At 44.0% G+C, this 15,429-nt stretch overlaps 1 protein-coding gene across 4 annotated transcripts in view; it reads left to right on the top strand.

The window, feature by feature from the left end:
• Positions 1-15,429, top strand: part of sorcs2 (sortilin-related VPS10 domain containing receptor 2) — a 294,082-nt gene that overhangs the window by 579 nt on the left and 278,074 nt on the right. The gene's annotated exons all lie outside the window — the stretch shown is intronic.

Raw genomic sequence — 15,429 nt, 5'->3', positions numbered from 1 at the left:
GCGCACATCACCAAAAACAAGTTATTTTTCTCGCAGCAGGCTGCGGCAGGCAGACGCACACTGCTCTCCATGGTGGGGGTTTAAGCATCTAGGTGCTCCAGTTGGACGGTGCATGTTGTCTGGCTTTGATCAGGACTTTTAAAACGTTTTTCATGTCAGCGGATCCACAATCAGACACGCTTCACTCTGTCGCCCCAGACTCTCATTACATCACATGGTGGCCCAGGCTCACGAGCGTTTTTGTTATTGTCTGTTTACACTGTGCTGTGCAGGGACAGCATGGTGCTGAGATTACCTTTGTTTTAACTTCCCATTATTTGTGTTAATATTGTAACACTATTTAATCTGTTTTACTGATGTTCAATGGTGTCCCGGGGAAGTGAGCCACTTTGAACAGCACAATAAAAAGCACTCATGCAAAGTGTATGGTGACATTCAGAAGTCCAAGGACGCCATTAGCCTGTGAGCGCAGAGACAAGGAGCGCGCACTAAACAGACAGTTCGCTGCTTGATTCAGTCACACGGAAGCCATGACTAAAATATTGATGGAGCGTTATACGTTCATTAATTTTGCAATGCCTTGGTTATTTGTGGTTTGAAACGCGACTTGGGTCATATGCAAATGGTTGTAGCCTACTTTTATGCCTTAACCGCCAGTGTCTGCCTATGCTATGCTATGTACTTATGCCAATAGCTGTTTGTGATGCCAAAGTAGATTTCAGACAGATACCGATATCAGAAGAAATAAGTTCCACTGGGATTGAACAGTGATACCAGCAGGGACAAAAATAGCACAACATCTGATGCATTCACTGAAGTCATTACTAATATTCCAGAGACACTGAATTAAGCTCCTATAAGGGGGTATTTAAGTGATAATATTGGAAATAAAAGAACATATATGATATGGTCAGTGTATGAATATTAAGGTGATTTTTCCTGAGGGCCAGGTCAAGTGAGAGCAGCTACACCATGTAAACAAGAGCAGTCCTTGTGATGGATATTGAGAGACGCCGGGGGAATTTCAGTGGCAGTGCCTGGTGGGGACATCACTTGCAATCAGAGCCTTTTTGTTAGTAACACATTGCTGTTGTATTGGCAGTGGCTCTGGAAAACAAAATGACATAAGAGAGAAAATAATCTGACTGTGAAACAGTCAGAAGTCCTATTTTGCATCAAATTTGCTGGAGTTTCATTAAAAATTATTTGGTTAATAATGTGCTTTCATCCGGCTGTACTAGGATGGGGGCTGATGTGAATCGCTCCTTGAGGGCATTAAACGCCCGGTTGGCCTCGGGGGACCAGGAAAAAGCCACTTTACAGGAAGTGAGTCTGGTTAGGGGTGACGCCGTCTGACTGTAGTTCCGAATGAACCGGCGGTAGAAGTTTGCAAATCCTAGGAACTGCTGGAGCTTCTTCTGGTTAGAGGGGACCGGCCACTCGGTGACCGCTTTAACCTTTTCCGGGTCCTTGCGAATCTGACCCTCCTCAATGATGAAACCAAGAAACTGTATGGAGGTGACATGGAATTCACATTTCTCGGCTTTGATGAAGAGTTGGTTCTCCAGTAAGCGCTGAAGGACCTGAGGACATGGTGGCAATGTTCCTGTAGGTTTGAGGAGTAAATTAGAATGTCGTCGATTTAGACAAACACAAACCAGTTGAGAAAATCCCTGAGCACGTTGTTCACCAAAGCCTGGAAAACGGCTGGTGCATTTGTAAGTCCGAATGGCATGACCAGGTACTAGAAATGTCCCAGGAGAGTGTTGAAAGCGGTCTTCCACTCGTCCCCCTCTCGTATCCGAACCAAGTGGTAAGCATTGCGGAGGTCTAGCTTGGTGAAAATTGTGGCACCGGGTAGGGATTCAAAAGCAGTTGATTAGCGGTAGCGGGTACTTGTTCCGGGTGGTGATCTGGTTTAACCCTCGGTAGTCGATGCAAGGACGGAGACTCTTGTCCTTCTTGGCCACGAAGAAAAACCCCGCTCCCACCGGGGACGATAACGGGCGGATAATTACAGCAGCGAGGGAGTCTGTGATATAGGTCTCCATCGACTCGCGTTCCGGTCGGGAAAGGTTGTATAGTCGGCTGGAGGGCAGGGTGGCACCGGGGAATAGTTCTATGGCACAATCGTAGGGTCGGTGGGGTGGCAGGGAAAGGGCTCGTTCCTTGTTGAATGCCTCGCTGAGATCTGCGTACTCCAAGGGGACCGAGGTGAGATCAGTTCTGGTAGTAGGCGTGTGGAGAGAAGAGGTCTGCCGGGGAATGGCGGACTTGAGGCACCTCGAAAGACATGTAGGGCTCCATCCGATGATTCTGTTTCCTGCCCAGTCTATCTGTGGGTTGTGGTCCAGGAGCCAAGGATGGCCCAGAACCAGAGGTGTCAGGGGCGTAGAGAAGATGTAAAAACAGATCTCGTGTTGGTGGTTTCCTGACACAAGCAGGGTAATAGGGCAAGTCCGGTGCGTGATATTGGTCAAGCGACTGCCATCCAGAGCGTTCGCCTGAAGAGGGCATTCCAACTCCTCCAAGGGAATCCCATGAGCGAAGGCCAAGGAGGAGTCCAAAAAACTCTGTTCTGCTCCGGAGTCAATAAGGGCCCAGACTGGTAGAGCACCGGATGGCAGGCATAACTTAGCTGGTAGTGTGAGACGGGACTTGGGACGGGGAAGTCGGGTGGAGTCGCTCGCCAGTATTCCCACTCTTACTGGCGAGCCCTCTCTTTTGGTCACACCGGGCAGACAGGCATACGGTGACCCAGCTCGCCGCAGTAGAGGCAGGCTCCTGAACGGATTCGTCGCTCCCTCTCTCCCTGAGACAGATGGAACCGTCCCAACTGCATGGGTTCATCCCGATCCTCGGGAGAAGGTGCCGGAGCGGGCGAGTGCTGGTGGCCTGGGCTGCGGCGGCGAGGTGGAACTGGGGACCGGTGACCGGAAGTGGTTACTGGCTGACGAACAGGAACCGGGAGCCTGTAGTTACGCTCTCTCCGACGTTCCTGCATCCAAGTATCCAGTCGGATGGTGAGAGCGATCAGGTCTTCCAGTGTCTTAACCTCCTCCAGAACAGCAAGCTTGTCCTTTAATCCCTCTGACAAGCTGCTGAGAAAAAACCCCTTTAGCGCCCTCTCCTCCCTCTGCGGCCAGGATACGAAAGTCAATGGAATCTTCAGCGGCGCTAGCAGAGCCCTGACGGAGGCGGAGGAGGTTCTGAACAGCGACCTGAGAGTATGTAGGGTGGTCGAAAGCTCTCTTAAACGCCTCCAGGTATTGTCCAAAAGAAACCAGGCCTGGGCCCAGTTGAGAGCACGGCCATGTAGCAACCCGGTCAGATAGGCAATTCTAGAACTGTCCGATGCATACGTGCGGGGCTGTTGGTTGAACACAAACGTCGTCTGGAGCAGAAAACCTCTACATACCCTCATGTCTCCGTGGAAAGGTTCAGGAGACGGAACAAATGACTCACGGACCAGTTGCGCGTCCCCCGCAATCGAATCTAGGGGGGAGGGGCGGGACTGTGCGAGTCCCTGCACCATGCTGCCGATCTCAGCCACCTGAGACCCGATGGCTTACTGCGATCCCTGCATATCATGCAGCAGATGGTATTGCTGTCCCAGAAGAATGCCTTGGTTTGTGATCACCTGCAGGAGATCTGCAGGTGGAGATCCTGCTGCGGCTGCTGGGTCCATAGTTATGGTCAGTCCGTTCTGGTATGATGTGGTGTGTTCATGGACCCAAATGCAGACTCAGGACAGCAGAGTTTTATTTCAAACCAAGATCATTTATTTCTCTCAGTCAGGGGAAAAACAGGAAATGGTTAAAGTCAATAGGAGGCATCTCCACGCGCTCCGCACGGGTCCAAGCCGGAAAGTGGCTAATCCTTCGGAGCGGCAGACGAAGCCGACAGAAAAACAGTCACACGTCAACACGGAGGCGCGTCCTCGCGCTCCGCTCGGATCCAAGCCGGAAAGTGGCTAGTCCGCGTCCGCGGCTGGCAGGCAGGCAGGCTGGATCGACTGTGTGATACCCGGGGCTCGACACAGGATTGCCAAGACTTCACAGTTGATCTCCGAGGAACAAACTGGAAGACTTCTTCGTGCAGGTGAAAACCCGAGGCTCGACACTGGACGGCAGGTAAGTTGAAAACAAAAACGGATTGTTAGTGGTGGAATCTCACAGAGTGAACAAACGGAAAACTCACGGGTTGGAATACCAGGTTGGTAAACGGACGGACTGACAACTGGAATGAGAGTGACAGGAGTATTTATGTCAGCTGGAGATGATCACAGGAGATGAGGCACAGCTGTGCCTTCGGAGAGAGGCAGGGCAGAGGGCGGGACTCGTAGGAGGACACTACGGAGGGAAATACAGCAGAATTAGACATAAATCCTCACATACACAGCCACAACAGCCTGGCTCCTCCTCCTCATGCTGGTCACCAGCCTGCTCACACACTGCTGTGGGATGGCATTCCACTCCTCAAGCAGGATTTGTCGCAAGTCAGCCAACGTGGTTGTGTTGGTCACTCTGGCACGAGCAGCACGCAAGATTCTGCAACCAGTGGCAATCCCATTTCTCCACAGTCTGGGACCGAACTCCATCCTCTAAGATGAAGACGCTCGCCCCCACAGAGCGGTTTATCAGAGACTACCTCCAGAATTTGGGAGTAGAGATGATGGAATGGCCTGCCAGCAGTCCTGACCTCAACCCAGAGAAGGCAGATAAGATTTGGCAAATTTTTCATGGGCGCAACCCACATACTCAGCTGTGTTGCTCATCCCAGAAATGCATGTTCCTTACAAATGGGGCACCGTTTCAAAGGTAAATAAACGGGCATTCCAACGGTATAAAATTTATTGCCAAGAAGCATAGTTACAACAGAGAAATAATCTACCAAACACTAATTTCCGAACTTTTTGTTCGATGTTTAGTTGCTTATATTAGTTGGTATAATTGTGTTTGGAGTGTGTAAAAAGTGTTGCCCAGCTGTTGCTGTTTAATCTGGTATATAATATATGTATACATGCACAATATTCGCTATCGATATGTACATTTTTTTGCTACGCAGTTGAGCACAAAGGCCCCAAATTTGGGGGCGTCGTGTATAAGAGGGTACAGGAGTGTCAGGGAGTTTGTAACTGTCACGTTTTAAACTCTGAAGCTTCAAAGTTGAACTAAAGTTGGAGTTCTCCTCACTTTTTATGTCAAGGAATATAAGCTACGAAGATACCAGTTATTGTATTGTTTTTTTTCTGAAGCCTATTTGTGAAAACAGCCTGGAGCCTCTGAGTGCAGTGTTGCCAACTTGTAGTCTTTCTTGCTCGATGAAGTGATTTTGTTTTCAGACCGTCTTAGCGATTTTATTTTTAAAAAGTGACTAGTGACAAATTTGGAAGCAAGAAATATATTAAAATATATTATGTTGTAGGCAAATTCATATCCAATGCTGCTCAGAGTAGTCAAATCACAGTCCATGGCTCTTCAACCAACGGTATGGGGTCTCTTCCTCTCCCCTGGCTTTATTCGCAGACAGTCTCTCTCTTGCTTTTCTTTGTGGTTGTGCAGCCGACAAAACCACAAAGTTGAAGTTAATGAATGTGTAATAAATCCATATACAAACGAGCGCATGACGTCATCTGGTGACTTTTGGAGCTAGTACGAGCTAGTAAGAGTAGGCAATGCCAAGACCCGATCCTTCCCACCTGCTCGATCCATTCTGCACATGTGAGGGCGGACCTACCCAGTATGGCTTGTGGGAAGACCCATGCCTATTCTGCCTCCGATTGCTAAACCACTGGCTGCTAAACTCGCGTTAACTAAGCTAACGATTTTGTTCCCGTAGTCCGAAGGGAGGCTAACTCGGTCTGAACAACGGTGGATGGCAGCGTGTGAGAAAATGACCCTACTTCTCACCTCATTACCTCAGTAAACATTGTAAACATGAGTTTGTGGTCGTAATCTGTAGTTTCAAGTTTTCTTCAATACAGCATGAGTAGTAAGTAAATTATGATCCGTTTAAAGTTAAATAGACCATAAAGCTTTTAACGGGTTGCTATCCTACCAGAGTCATATACGGCATCTCTACGTCGCTCCTCCGCCAGCCAAATATGGTCACTTCCATTTACTGGTTGCAAAAGTCAAGATGGCGACACTAACAAGAACACTAACTGCAAAAAAACATTACAATTAATATTATTTTTTAATTTGGTAATTACAATTAGGCTACCAAACAAGAAGAATAAACAACACACCAAATAATATTGGTTTGTTTAGTAAAAGTTTATTTTGATTTCAGTTCGATCAAACTGCCCAAAGCCACTTTTGAGGATAAAGCACTACAATACCATAATGACTTGTGGGATTCCAGTACTTTGGCATTAAGACTGGCCATTTCAGTAATAAAAAATATCATTCTCTAAATGGACTGCGGCTTTTCTTGGGATGAACTTCCCCGTCGACGTCTTCTCTTTTTTTAAAAAGGTTTTAACTGAGGGAATTAGTCTGCAGGAATCCTAGCACTCTGGCTCTGTCAGCCATAGGAGGTTTGACTTATCTTCAATTAAATTGTGGTGGGTATGTACTCTGAAAGGTCAATAAGACCGAGTTCATCCCAGCTTCATAAACACAGACGAATGGTACCATGCAATTTCCCTTAGGCTGACATTTATGAGTGGCACACAGATTGATTGGTGGGAAAATGAATCCCTGCCTTCTCTCTTGTTTCATCATTTTGTTTTCGGAGTCTTTGAGGTTCCAAATTTGGGTCCACAGCGCAGATGACTTCTGTTTTCACATCAGCTTTGATGATGGGTTCATTTAACTTAGTTTTTTGTTGATTACCTTATAGTGATCACTACATCATTTCATCATCATTATAATATGTGTATGTGTGTCCTGGCCGACCTCCATCTCTTGCCAGGCTGCAAGGTGTTTTGACAAGAGAATGAATTGTTCATCTAGCTTTATAGTAAAAGTTCTGTTATTGAAAATAACTCTGGTGCACTCCCCTCTGTCCCTGTAGCAAAGACGGCGATAGACACTTTGGCAAGTCTTGGTTGGTCAATTGATGGCTTAGAGCATGGAACAGCTTTCCCTCAGGCACTCTCCAGACGTGTCCTTGAAGAGCAGAGATATCTGTACGTGTGTAAAGGTGGTTGTAGAGTAAGGGCATGGAATTCAAGGAAAACAGCAAAACAAGTGGATATGGAATCTAGATCAGAAGACAAGTGCAATAGTAAATAGTGCCTTTCCTCCAGGTTCTAGATTGGTAGCATTATAATAACTAGTGCAGTGCGAGGCCTGCGGTGTTGTTGCATCTTTCTCAAGAACCGCTCATACAAACACACTCGACAGAGCATTTTCCTGGGTCCTGAGCAATACACCTGCCATGTACCAAGTCCCAGCTATACGGTCAGAAACACCAGTGAAAAACACCCAGTCAGACTTTAAAGTCTGTCTGGGGGCCCAACTAAAAGGGCCACAAACAGCTACAGGTTCATTGTGATGTTTAAGTATGAAAAGTATTACTAGTATCACTTGTAACTCATTGAACCCCAAAATAACCAAAGCACTGAAACAACATGCAAATCACCTGTAAACTACTAATGTGTGTTTCTACTTCAGAGGAGAACATTGCAGTATTAACCTGAAAGAGAGATTGTACTTGTTATGTTGCAGATTCTACTCACTACTTATGGCAGCACTGAATGTTTGGACTTGGGAAAAAACAACCATAGTCCCAACAATTACAAGAAGAGAAGCATCATGAAACATTGTCACAGCCAATCATTGTTAGTTGTTGTAGTTGTTGCTCTTATCTTTGTCTGTTCAATCATTGTGAATGTTACTGCTGATGCCAGTAGTTCTCAAAGTGTGGGGTGTGTGCATGATGCAGTACTACTGTTTTGACGTCGGAATCTTTCATAACTGAACAGTAAACACATTGGCTATAACAATAGTAATGTGTTCACTCAGACAGATAGTCTGTCGCTTTACAGAATAGACAAATATTTGACAGGGATGAAAAGAAAAACAAGGATGAACAAGACAACGTTCTCAGCTCAAAGTAATGAAAAGAAAAAATGATGAAGGGCAGGGCCCAACATTTCAAAGGAAAGTGCTACCAGACAGCTTATGACGACCACAGTAGTCGACCTAGACCTTGAACCAGTGCTGTCTTAATGTACATGAATGTTTGATAGAAGATGTGAACAGACATTTGTTCTACAGGTAAATGCCACCACTTAAACATGCACTCCAGTTATTTAGTGTTCTTCCATACAATTGGATGACTTGCAAGTTACAGATCTGAAAAAGAATCAGTATGGGTCAAGCTCCAAAATTGCATCCTACACTTTCCATAATGCAAATTGATGAGGTCTTTTATCGAATAATCTTAGTCTTAGGTCCACTTACTAGCTTTTCATGGCAACTCCAGCAAACTCCATCAACTGATGAAGACAAGGAGATGTTTCAAAGCGCAGTCAAAAGAGCATTTAAAATCAAGATTGTTTTGTCAAATATTTATTTCCATACTCAGAGTAAACTTGACACTGATTCATGACAGTTTGGAATGCACACTGTCTATTAAGATATTGTAGTCAGATAACCCTGAAGACATCATCAGGGGTCGTTTTGTTTGACCAAGCTGGTCCAGAAAATGACAAGCTTATACATAACATCACTACTATATGGAGTACTACTAAGTTAAAATCCTAATTTAAATGTCAAGTATTTGAAATGTCGACTTTAGTGATATAGAAAAATACACTGACCACCATAATAATCTAACGAGGCTGAAATATTTCCCTGTGTCAAATGCAAGAGGACTCTCTGAGACATTTGAGCCCCTTATGCACACGTTGGGCTGAGGGAATTACCCTCAGCTGATAGTATTGTGAAATTTATTACCTGGTTACAATAGAAAGCTCGGAAGTGGTAAAAAATAACAACGGGTAAACAGACATGGAAGGAGCAACCACAACTAACTTAATGATGCTGTTTTGATGAAAATGAGTAAATAGATTATTTGACAATTACCTTCTGTCCACTCAGTGAGGTCAGAGCCTCGTTCAAATAAGTCAGTCCCTTCAATGTCGTTGTGGTGAAGTAAATTGTACGTAACATGTTTTGCCGTTGTTAATGTAATGAAATGTCTAAAAAAAAATGTTGCCCAATCCTATTACCTCTATTATACCATTTCGTCCCCACACCTAAGCACTCACCAAGTGAGGGTCCAGGGCCTGGGTTCAAGGGGGCAGTGGGATTGGGCCACAGACTGCACCAGTTTATTCTTGGATTGTTATACAATGCTACACATGGGACCTTCAACATTGATTTGAATATTATAGGTCTAAGGACATTTCAGGAAATTAGGATATTATTTCCAATAGAAAAATATAATACATCATCTTCACTGACATAGACATTAACATGCATGCATGCATAGTTTGTGAGTCCCAGAAGACATCCTGAGATGAGGCCGTATGACATGATACCAGCCTCCACTATTGAAAGGACTCCCTTTGTTCCCCTCTCTCTGTTGATTAGCCCCAGGGAACTGAGCTCTATTCGTCTTCCCTCTATTTCTATCTCCTCTCTATGGTAATAAACAGCATCACTATCTGTGTGTGTGTGTGTGTGTGTGTGTGTGTGCGTGCGATGTGTGCATTTGTATCAGTGAGGAAACAGCACTCCACATTTAATAAGGTTTCTCTATTTTGCATGTATTGATTGTTCCATGGAGAGACCGATTATACATTTGTATTGCGCTCACACCGCTGTTAAATGTGCGAATCTGTGCGTTTGCACGTGTGTGTTGCTGATTTCTGGTGGGCTGTCCCACAGTAGCCTAAGTGATTAATGAGCGGCAAAAGGGACGCTGACAGTCCAAACTCTCTACTACCCTCTGATGCCATAGGGGAATTGTGGGTAATTCCTGCCACTTTAAGAGCCCTCCTGTGGGGGATAAGTGGAAGTAGAAGAACAACACTGAATTTATTGACTCATAAATGTTCAAGGATTTAAAATATATAAAAACTGTATAAAAGTAAACGGTAATCCCTCATTCACTGTATGTCCAAGCATCAGTAGATATAACCATGCAGCTTATCAGAACCAAAGATAGTTTGGAATACTGAAATAATGTAGTGAGAACATGATATCAATTTTGATATTCATATTAAATAACAAGACAAAAGTGCAAGCTGCATTGTGTGTCATCTGACCTGGAAACCACACAGTGCATGTGCCCTACGTATATGACGACGGCTCCACAACCGCTGAGAGTTCTGGGAGAAGACGTGGACATGGTGGAGGAGTACAAGTACCTGGGTGTCTCCATCGACAGCAGACTGAACTGGAAGACCAACATCAACGCTGTGTACAAGAAGGGGATGAGTCGACTCTTTTTCTTGAGGAATCTTCGCTCCTTCAACGTGTGCAGCAAGATGTTGGAGATGTTCTACCAGTCTGTTGTGGCCAGTGCACTGTACTTCGCCGTAGTCTGCTGGGGGAGCAGCATTGGAGCCGGAGACACCAACAGACCTAACAAACTAGTTAAGAAGGCCGGCTCCATCATTGGCTGCAAACAAGACTATCTGGAAGAGGTGGTGGAGAGGAGGACACTGAAGAAACTATTGTCCATATTGGATAACCCGGACCACCCTCTCCACCACCTACTGCAGGGACAGAGGAGCACTTTCTCCAACAGACTCACCCAGCTCCGCTGTCACAAGGACCGATACAGGAGAACATTCCTGCCCTCTGCCATTAGACTCTATAATAAATCACCTCTGGCCAAATCAAACACAAGACTATAACACTGCTACACTGTTGTTGCTGCTGTTGGTGATCTTGTGCACTACTGTTTTGTTATTTTTTCCTACTTAGTTAATTGAATATGATTCTATTTAGTGTATATACTGTGCATTTTTATTTACTTTATTTTCTTAAATTGAATAGGTACTGCTCTGTTATTTTATTGTATTTTATTATATTGTATATAGTGTGCATTTTCCATACTTAATATTTATATTTTATTGTGTAACCTTGTTTGCTGCTGCCACAGACACATGTCCCCTTGGGGATGAATGAAGTATATTTCTATTCTATTCTATACAGGAGTAATCACGATAGAGTGGCCCAGAAGGGGCTGGTCGGGGAGCAAAAGTCATACAATTGCAACGTTTTTTGAGAGTTAATGCACTTTGATGAGGAAGAGGACATTGTGTAACATATTCCAATTAGCATGATTTGCAAAGTTGATATCAGTGAAGGCTGATGGGAATATAATTAGTTTTGCAGGTGTTTCTTCATAAACCAAAGCACTGGACAAACTGACATTTGGACCTGATGATGGCACTATCGGAAAAGGTGAGGAATCACCAAAGTTATTCGATTTCATCCTGAGGGGAACATGTCTGACCCAAATTCACTTATTGTTGAGACATCTTGCTCTGAACTAAACATGTCAGCTTGCTAGTACAGTTATGAAAGGTGAGGGCATCAATGAATCACGTTCCAGATGTTGTGCCAATCCATCCAGTAGGTGTTGAGATATTCCAGGATGATCATTCGTCTAAATAGATTTGTCATCACCATTTCTCTTCCTGATCTTTCCCTGCCTTTGTTGGGTTAGTGCTTCTTTACAAATTATTTTGCTTTCTAACTGGAGACAATATCAGGTGATAGCACCTTTAACCCTCATCTTCCCCTGCTTTCCACTATGCACTCAGGTTACCTTGCCAACACTACCTTCAGATTGCAAGCACTGTTTTAGCCAATCAGGTCAAAGGATAATCTGCCTGCAGGATACATCTAATCAAAACATAATAAGGTCCTATATTTGCATGGTAGATCATGGCTCATGCAGGTGTGTACACACATGTAAGCTGTGTGCTCTGTATCTCCAGTCACACAGGCATGCACATGCACACACACTATCTAGCTCTTCAGGGTCCTTACTTAATGTAAAAGGCATTTGTTCACACTTTGCATACCGAGTAGACAGTTCATTTGGCCACTAGTTCTGTGGTGGAACATTGTTTGCACATGTGAAGAGAGGCTTTCTTGTCATTTATCCTTTCTGTCCTCGTTCATCCTGCTTAAGAAGACACTCCAAAAGCCAGACTGTAAATCATCAGATGTGTTTGTTTGGTCGTTTTTCAGACACTCAAGCATTCATGACAGTGACAAAAATATGTGGAAAAGAACAGAATCCCAGTTATTTTAGCCGTTAAGACGGTCGATTTTAAACCTGCTCAGGTATAAAATGTCCAAGTCAAAGCAAAAAGTCAGTGTCAGCTTCCACAATCCATATCTCTGAAATCTAATCATGCTACCTGGCACAGTAGATTACTGATAGTTCTGACTGACATTTATGTCTGAACTGTTGGTAGAGTTGATTTAGAAAACAATAGTTTATTGGAACATAAAAGCACTGCGGATGAGTAAGTCCTTCCTCTTAGTATGACCTCATGGGACAGCTCATTGACACTAGCGTTTGACGCTGCTATGCTTTGGTTGCCTTGCTAATGAGACCTTGGGAAGGTACATGGAGCAGCGTGCAACTGTTAGTCTAACTAAGGGTCTAGTGGTGCCAGAAGGATGCCGGCTGCAAGGCAGCTAAATAAAAGCATCAAGTCACATTTGTCGTACAGATTGTTCCGAGGCTGCTGGCAGCGGGACTAAGAGATTGTTGTCTCTGTTTCTTCTTGCAGTGCTGAGTGTGTGTGTGTGTGTGTGTGTGTGTGTGTGTGTGATTTTCCAGTTTTGTCCCTGTAAACCCAGGGCTTTATTTTCTCCCATGTATCTTGTTATTCATGCTCTCCTCATCGCCTTCTGCAGTTTGGCATCCATGGTTGAAAGTTCCTGCTTATGTTGCCCTGGAGTCCTGTTGGGCTCTTCCAGTGGTTTGGCTCCTGATCTGAGTTCAGAGAGGCCTCACTTGTCACCTCACACTTGTCCCAGGTCTTGCTCTGGCATCAATACACCAGTCATATTGAGGTTGTCAGGTGAAATCCTTCTTTCTTCATTACTCGTTCTTTCAGGAACAAAAGAAATGAACCTTGTTTTTGGGCTTATCATCAAGCAATTTTGCATTTATCCTCTCATTTGTTTGCCCTGTTATCGAAGCAGACTATCACACTGCCCACACAAGAGTCAATCCGTGGTCCGTCCCACCAAGACCAAGATATTTTGACAACCACTCACCAGATTGCCACAAAATTTAGAATGTGGATTTATGATACCCATGACTTCCTAATAATTATGGTGAACTCTATAATATTTGTCTTGTTCATCTCTGTCATACTTCTGAGTGTAAACAAAGATTCTTTAACTGAAGATAAAACATTAAAGTAACTAAGATTGGAGTTGAGAATATTTCAAAGCAACAATATTATACAACAAAGGGTTAAATTATCGCCGAATATATATGCTATATTTCATGCACTATTCCTTCAAGAGACCATGAACCAATACCGGTGTCTTTACCTTTTCACCACCTTTGTCTAAAACATTATTCATTCTCATAATATGACTTTTTTCTCCTGGAGGCTTTTGTCGTTTTACATTGTGAAGTATCTACAGTCCATAAATCCATTCAGCTCGGTACTAAAGAGAACCTTTGGCTTATTTAGAGAACCCTGTTTTTTAAAAGCTGTAGTTATTCTCGGTTGGGTGAAGTTTGTCTTGGAGCACAAACCCAGACTCAAAGTCAGCCTTGTGTGCAGTTCAAAGACAGCTCTGCTACCCGAGTTCTACCAGGGATGACGTGCTTGGTCGCAGTGCCAACCTCACACACACCTACACACACAAGGCGACTGGAAGCAGTCAAATGGAAATTAGCATGTGTTGACGGATGTGAAGCTTGCCAGTAATAATTCTTCTCCCTGGAAAAAAAGAGCTGAATGTTTGTGACTCATGTTGATAGCATTAGAGCAGCAGAGTATACGCAGAGAGGTGGCAGCGCTGCAGTGTGTGGGAGGAAAGAAAAGGAAAGAAAAACAATAACTCTACGACGAGGCCTCTTTCATATGAACTTGTGTTTAGGTTTTTAACAAACGTGTTGTCAAAAACAGCTGTTGTTTTACATGAAAATGACCGTGCTGTGATCTGAAGCTGGCATCAATGTAATGTTCGCTGCCTCCACCTCTCTCTCTTTGTCTCCCTCTGCGTCTCTCACCCTCTCCATGTGCTTTACATTTGCTTGATTGAAAGTAGACGTGTGCCTTTGAGCGAAAATAGAGATGCAAAGTAGTGACAAATTGAATTATTGTTTGTCACAACAGTGGCATCAGGTGATTCTGGTCTTCTGCAGTGTGAAGAGAGAGACAGAGTGGCTTACAAAGACGAGGTGACAGTCATCCCCTGGGCTGCTAAAAATAGAGTTAATGCAAAGTAAAGGGGTGATTATGTGGTTTTTAATATGCAGGTTAGTATTGTAGCGGACATCCGCAGAGAGATTATAAAACTGAAATGTCTATCACACAATCTGAACTAATACACTTCTTAGATTATTAAGTGGTTAGACTCACAATGTACCGTGTGCCTTTACAAACTCAACATAGGACCAACGCACTCACACCACTACGGCTGACCCCACAATGTTTTATGACCCACCTTTGTGGTTCGTACGATCATTCACATTCCTGAGGACATAGAGAGCATCCAATTCTAATAAACACCTTAAAGAATTTGTACTTGATATTCTAGGCCTAGTCGTAGTAATCCTTGTATTATATATATATATATATATATATAAATATATTTAAACATCTGAGTTTATAAAGGTTATGTATAGTTAAGTTCATGATAGCCAACTCTGTTTACAATTCCTTTAGTTTCCTGCCATATAAACTGGATGTCAATCACTGCATAAGGATAAGGACACACACATACATATACAACATCTATAGTCTCCCTCCGGTCCTACTATTTGTTCATGCAGCTTCCCAAGTGTTGCATTGGTTGGCAAAGTAATTCTACCAAAGCACAACAAGAGCTATCTGATCCCTTAGCTTCCTCCCTGATAGAGCTCAACTCTTTGTTATTGGAACTCATTTTTGTTTACCTGAGAGAAAAAGAGAGAAAGGTGAATGATGGAGCGTTGAAGCCTCTTTGGAATAACGCATGTAAACACAGGCAGTGCATCACTCAGGTAATGAGATTCTCCTCTGCTAAATCAAAAGCCTCTCAGCACCTGAGGAGGACAAACAGAGCGCTTCCCAACGCTCTCTTTCTCACACACACACTTTCACTCCGAATGTATTCCTGTTTCTTCCTTCTCTCCCATCCTTCCTGTCCCCTTTTCCCCTCTGCGCATTTGGACAGGTAGTTTGTATGCAAATATGTCGTTTGGAAGACCCTTCTGCCCAGAACGAACACACACACACACACACACACACACACACACACACACACACACACA

The sequence above is a fragment of the Anarrhichthys ocellatus genome, unplaced genomic scaffold (assembly GCF_004355925.1).
Source record: "Anarrhichthys ocellatus isolate YVR2014 unplaced genomic scaffold, GSC_Weel_1.0 scaffold79, whole genome shotgun sequence".
NCBI lineage: Eukaryota > Metazoa > Chordata > Actinopteri > Perciformes > Anarhichadidae > Anarrhichthys > Anarrhichthys ocellatus.
Note: the sequence above shows the minus strand (reverse complement) of the source record. Positions and strands in the feature narration are given on the sequence as shown.